Source organism: Ursus maritimus, unplaced genomic scaffold (genome assembly GCF_017311325.1).
Source record: "Ursus maritimus isolate PB19 unplaced genomic scaffold, ASM1731132v1 scaffold_1, whole genome shotgun sequence".
NCBI classification, from domain to species: domain Eukaryota; kingdom Metazoa; phylum Chordata; class Mammalia; order Carnivora; family Ursidae; genus Ursus; species Ursus maritimus.
In genome coordinates, this window is record NW_024423343.1 from 49,367,254 (window position 1) to 49,373,056 (window position 5,803).

The window sequence follows — 5,803 nt, forward strand, 5'->3', positions numbered from 1 at the left end:
TCCGGCTCCGGCTCCGGCTCCAACCCCAAGCTGAGAAAGCCGCTCAACCCTAGAAGTCCGCACCCCCGCACTAAAGCGCCTGGCGCACGCGGCGAGCAGGACGTAAGACGATGGAGCCCGCCCCTTCCTGCTCCAGTTGCTATGGTGACGGGGAAACCCAGAGGGCACGTTTAGTCGTTCAATTTCCGTGTGGCCCTGTTCTTAAAGGGCAGGAAGAGTTACCGAGCATTTTTCTGGTTGGTGGGTGGGTGTGGCAGAAGAGGGGAAATTTTGTGGAAAAAGGGTAGTTTGGCTGAAGTGACACTGATTACAGTGTCAGGCTGAAGAGGAAACTTGAGAGAAATAATATTTGTGTGTGTGTGTGTGTGTGTGTGAGAACAAAGATTTCAGCATTCTACACTATTGTCTGGTTGTGTGTGTAAACAAACATTTCAGCATTCTACAGTATTGTCTGGTTTCCTAGTTATCCAAAAGCTAGAAACTAGGGAGTTATCCATAATTCTCTCTCTCACATTTACATTTAAATGGTATGGTACAAAAACTGCATTTTTCATCTCCTGTGACATAGAACAGTTGAATGGCTACATTTGCAATCATCAAAAGAAAAAAAAAACATTGTGAGGATGCCTGCTTAAGACATTAACTCTAAAATGAAATAAGTTGTAATTGGTAACAGTTTTGTGGGTAGTTAAGTCAAATGTAAGCTTATAAAAAACTGATGACTGTATGGAATCCATAGCTGAACTAATATATTGCAACAAAGTGGAGGAAGGAGGTGAACAAAAGCAGAAGTATTAGAAGAGCCTAAAGTAATAGTAAATATGTGCCAGGAACTGGTCTAAGCACACATGTATAAATTCAGTCCTCCAAATAATTTATATTATAGTGACTATTATTATACCCATTTCACAATTGAGGAAAATGAGATAAATAAGTGATAGATCTGGGAGTCACACTTAAGCAGCCTGGCTCCAAAGACTGTGATGTTAATCATTATGCCACAGTGTGTGTGAACCAACAAAAACTTTAGAGTAAGTTGGAAAGCAAAACAAAACTGGAGAATAAGCAGGGACCAGATCACAGCGGGTTTTATGCTATGATGTAAACATAGACTTTATCTTTTTGGTGATGAAAAAGCTACTTAAAGCTTTTAAGTAAGGGACTGAGATTGTATTTGAAGCTATTGGAAAGTGAATCCAAAGGAAACCAGGTGAGAAAGGAAGAGCAGTTAGGAGAATGCTAGAGAAAGTAAATTTGGCAGGAAATGGTGATTGGTTGGATATGGGAAACAAAGGAGAGGAAGGATCTAACGTTACTTCTGCGTTAGGTAGCTTAGTACATTCCCTGAATGAGAATATTGGGGAAAAAGAAAGTGTTCTCATTTGGATATATCTATTTCAAAGTTCCTACATTATGTCTAAGTAAATACATACAGCCTAAAACTCATGGGAAGTACCTAGACTAAAGGAAAAATAAAAAGGGAAATTAATCAATTAATCTGCAGTGGTTGGAGCCATGAGTATAAGATTACCCAGAGAAAGTATGGAGAATAAAAGCTGTGAGCCAAGGATAAAATCTGGGGGAATTCTAACATCACGAATGTCACAGCAAAGGAAACCATGAACAAAATGAAAAGACAGCCTATGGAATAGGAGAAAATATTTGCAGGTCATATATCTAATGAAGGGTTAATATCCAAAATATATAAAGAACTTACACAACTCAATCACAAAAATCCCCTAACAATTCAATTAAAAAATGGGCAGAGGATCTGAATAGACATTTTCTCAAAGAAGACATACAGGTGGCCAACAAGCATATGAAAAGGTGGTCAGCATCATTAATCATCAAGGAGATCCAAATCAAAACCACAATGGGATATCACCTTATACCAGTCAGAATGACTATTACCTAAAAGATTAAAAAAATCAGTGTTGGCAAGGATGTGGGAAAAAGGGAACCCTCATACTGTTGGTGGGAATGCAAACTGGTGCAGCCACTATGGAAAACAGTACAGAGGTTCCTCAAAAAATTAAAAATAGAACTACCATTATGATCCAGCAATTCTACTTCTGGGTATTGATCCTAAGAAAGTGAAAACACTAATTAAAAAGATATATGCACCCTCATGTTCATTACAGTATTGATTACAATAGCCAAGATATGGAAACAATCTAAATGTTGATTGACAGATGAATAGATGAAGAGAATGTGGTATATAGGTAAAATGGAATATTATGCAGCCATAAAAAAGAATGAAATCTTGTCATTTGTGACAACATGGGTGGAATTTGAGGGCATTATGCTAAGTGAAAAAGGGCATACAGAAAAAGACAAATACTGTATGATCTTACATATGGGATCTAAAGCACACACACACACATACACATGACACCAAACTTATAGATACAGAGGACAGATTGTTGGTTGCCAGAGACTGGGAATGAGGGGTGAGTGAGATGGATGGAGAAAGCCAAAAGGTACAAATTTCTAGCTATAAAATATATGAGTCCTAGGGATGTAATGTACAGCACAGTGACTCCAGTTAATAATACTTTAATGCATATTTGAAATTCACTAAGAGAGTAGATGCTAAAAGTTCTCATCACAAGAAAAAAAATTCTACAACTATGTATGGGACAGATGTTAATTAGACTTATTGTAGTGATCATTTCACAATATATACAAATATCAAATCATTATATTGTATATCTGAAACTAATATAATGTCAATTATACCTTAATAAAAAATTGACAAATTAAAAAAAAGAATGTTAGCTCTATGAAGACAGGAATTTTTATTTGTTTGAATTGATGTTGTATCCCTAGGTGCTCCTGGCACATGGTGGGTACTAAATAAATATTTTTTTTTCAAGATTTTATTTATTTATTTGACAGAGATAGAGACAGCCAGCAAGAGAGGGAACACAAGCAGGGGGAGCGGGAGAGGAAGAAGCAGGCTCATAGTGGAAGAGCCTGATGTGGGGCTCGATCCCATAACGCCAGGATCACGCCCTGAGCCGAAGGCAGGCACTTAACCGCTGTGCCACCCAGGCGCCCCTAAATAAATATTTCTTAAATGAAACAAATTAATTTGAGAGCTGGGCTAAAAAGAAGAGCTCATAAGGGAGTCAAAAGAGAGATGACCAGAGATGTACAAAAAGAACTAAACGTCAAGGAAGTTAATAAGAGTGATTCAGGTAAGACGCTGACTAAAACTTACTAACTGGGCCTGACAATTAGGTTATAACTACAACAGCAAGCACAAATTTGGTGAATGGTATGGGTGGAAGTCAAGTTGCAGTGGACTGAAGATTGGATGAGAACTGGGAAGATGGAAAGAACAAGTATATAGGACTCTGTCAAAAGTCTGGATGAGAAGAGAAGCAGGGAAATGTACTACAACTTGAGTAGGATGTGGTTTCCAGAGATGAAATGTTTTAGGCCTGGAAATGCATGGTTATGTTTAAAAGCTGATTAGAAGCCAAGGGAGAGGGAGAGAGAGAAAGAGAGATGGAGGAGGAAGGGGAGGAGAAGGGAGGGAGGAAGGCCAGGAGAGAATGGCTGGAGATAAAGGAGAGAGGAACAGAGGTGGATGGATTAAACATTTCATTTATTCAATAAATTGTTTATTGTCCACTGGGCTAGATCTCTTTGATATTGTGGTAAGCAAAGACATAGCTCTGTCCTGAAGAAGCAGTATAATGGGGGGGGGGGCACATATCAATCATTTATGAAAACAAATCTGTAATTATGAAGGGAAAATATTTAGTGCTGTGAGAATGAATGATGGGGAACTGATCTAGTCCTTGGTGCAAAGGTTTTGAAAAGGTATTGCCAAAATATATAAAATAAAATGAAAAAACATGTTAGTGAATATGGGCAAGGAATTCAGGAATGGTTTAGGCAAAGGTAATAGCAAATACATAGGCTTCATACTCCGCAAGCATATGAGTTGTTTGAGGAACAAAAAGAACATCAAAATACAGTAAGCCCTGGGGTGCCTGAGTGGCTCAGTTGGTTAAAGCATCTGCCTTTGGCTGAGGTCATGATCCCAGGATCCCGGGATCAAGCCCCACATCGAGCCCCACATCAGGCTCCTTGCTCAGTGGGGAGCCTGCTTCTCCTTCTCCCTCTGCCTATTGTTCCCCCTGCTTGTGCTCTCTCTCTCTCTCTGTTAAATAAATAAAATCGAAAGAAAGAAAGAAAGAAAAAAGGAGAGAAAGAAAGAAAGAAAGAAAGAAAGGAAGGAAGGAAGGAAGAAGGAAAGAAAGAAAAAGAAAAGGAATGCTGTAAGTGCAAAGGAAATATTCAACAAGATGAGACTGGAAAAGTAGACAGGGACAAGATCTTGCCAAGTTTCATTTTAAGGATTTTGGTCTTTTCTCTAAGAGCAATGAGAAGTCACAGACAAGTTTTAAACAGTGGAATGTCATTATTATTATTATTGTTAAAAAATTTGTGAACAATCTCAAAGTTACAAAAAACTTGAAAGTAGAATTTAAATAACTTTGTTTGCTTCAGCCTTTTGAGAATAAATTGCTGACATGTTCTCCCATTATTTCCCAAAACTGTAGTGTGTATTTTTTACAAACAAGGACATTCTTCTATAATCTACAATGCAATTTTCAAAATCAGAAAATTAACATTGATACATTATTACTGTCTAATCCTCATATCCCATTCAGGCTTTGCCAATTGTCCCAATAATGTCATAGCAGGAAACAGCATGTAACCTCTTGTTTGATTAGCTGTCATAACTCCTTAGACTCCTTCAGTCAGAAATAGTCCTTCAGTTTTCCTTTGACGTTCAAGACCTTGATACTTGTGAAGAATACAGGCCAGCTATTCTGTAGATGTCTCCCTTTTTTGGTTTGATGTTTTGTCATGAGTAGATTTAGGTTATGTATCTTTGTCAGAAATACATATAATAGAAATGACACTATGTAATTTTCATTGCATGCTAATCAGGTGGCCCCAAAGTTTGTTTTGTCTTATTATTGTGGTGTTAACTTAGATCGCTTAATTAAAGAAGAGTGTGTGAGGCCTTTTTACTCTAAAGTTACTTTTTTTTTTGTAATGAAGACATGCTTTGTGGAAGGTACTTCCTAACTCTATGAATATCCTATTCCTCATCAAACTTTGAATTTATTCCTTATGTTATTATGGATTCATGGATTCTTATTTTAAGGGGTTAAGATCCATTACTATCAATTTTTGGATGCTTAAGTTGTTCTACATTTGACCTTTTTTAAATTTAAATTCAACTAGCCAACATATAGTACATCATAATTTTTTGATATAATGTTCAATAATTCATCAGTTGCATATAGCACCCAGTATTCATCAGATCATGTGCCCTCCCTAATGCCTATCACCCAGTTACCCCATCCCCTCATTTATAATCCTTTCACACTGACTTCTTTGTCCTTTTGACAATCCCCATTACTTTGTGATTTTGCTTATTTTACTGCACAATAAGATGTTCCAGATTCATTCAGTACTTTTCCTGCCTCAGTCCTGATACCAGCCATTTCTATGACTCCATTTCTTCTGAAGAATGATATTTAGATAGCAAGATTTAGGTCCTAGATATGTTCCAAGCTTTTGGGATGCTGTTACTCCCAGGCCTTCTTAGTGGACAGGAGTAAGGAATATATGTACATACACACACGCATGTTTACATTTACCTATATATATTATATATACATATATAAGCACACATGTATAAATTCAGTCCTCCAAATAATTTATATTATAGTGACTATTATTATACCCATTTCACAATTGAGGAAAATGAGAT